The sequence below is a fragment of the Lipotes vexillifer genome, unplaced genomic scaffold (assembly GCF_000442215.2).
Source record: "Lipotes vexillifer unplaced genomic scaffold, Lipotes_vexillifer_v1.1 scaffold591, whole genome shotgun sequence".
Taxonomy (NCBI): domain Eukaryota; kingdom Metazoa; phylum Chordata; class Mammalia; order Artiodactyla; family Lipotidae; genus Lipotes; species Lipotes vexillifer.
Window position 1 is genome coordinate 428,636 of NW_006791954.1, and position 955 is coordinate 429,590.

Sequence of the window (955 nt, forward strand, 5' to 3'; positions counted from 1 at the left end):
AATCCCGGCCCACGTGGTCCTGCCCTGGCAGCGCCCACCCGAACCCTGGCGCCCGCCGTTCCCCCCATCCCACCCCTAACGTCACCCTAATTTGATGCTCACCCCAGTTCGAGTCTGGAATTACTATGAAGAGCACGTCTGTGCAGAGCAAAAAGCATAAGCAACTGAGCAAATGTGGATCTTATAAACTAGCACGATTTCTTTTCCCAAGACTAGGGGAAAAAAATCACTTGCATCCCTATTCTGCTTCTCTGTTGTCTCACTGAAGCAGTGATTTGCTACTACCTACAGCTGCCTGTTGCAGGAAGACCCATTCATTTATCCTATAGAGTGTTTGTTTTCTTACAACAGTTTCAAATATGGGACTTCAGATGCCTGCATGCAGTTGAGTCCTTTCCAACTAAATAAGGAATCTCATTTTAAGATGTGCTGGTGGTCAAGTTTTAAGTTACTGAATGTGGTATTCTGCTCTCTTCACATTTAAATTTTAATTTCTTATTTGATCCAGGTAATGCTTAACCAAACTATTTTGCTAGCTGAGAGTTAAAGTGAGTTTGCAAATGTCTTATTTTTTAAGGTGGAATCATACAGTTTGAAACTAAAAGGGACACTGGAGATGGGTTCAACTTCAGAGAATAACCTGCCTGAGGTCACACAACTATTAATATAAAAGCCAGGACTGGAGTCGCAGTTTCCTGACTTCCTAACAAATCTATCTACGAACTTACCCTAAGGAAAACAGCCTGGGTAGCTGTCCAGAAAGCCAGGAAACAGTAGAAACTGCTTTTTTGTTTTGTTTAAAAGTGTTTGCAGACTAGCTTGCTTTTCTCTCTGTGTGCCATTTCTAGGATTGCTATGTGGTTCACAAGCTGTGAATCATTGTTTCGGCACTGGGAGGCAGTGTTGTGTAGAAGGATGAGCCTGGCCTTTCCTGCAGGTTCTTCTCCATTCCTGC

The 955-nt window shown here is 43.4% G+C and overlaps 1 protein-coding gene across 1 annotated transcript in view; it reads left to right on the forward strand.

Moving 5' to 3' along the window:
• Positions 1-955, forward strand: part of ANKRD40 (ankyrin repeat domain 40) — a 10,784-nt gene that overhangs the window by 318 nt on the left and 9,511 nt on the right. The window lies entirely within an intron of this gene.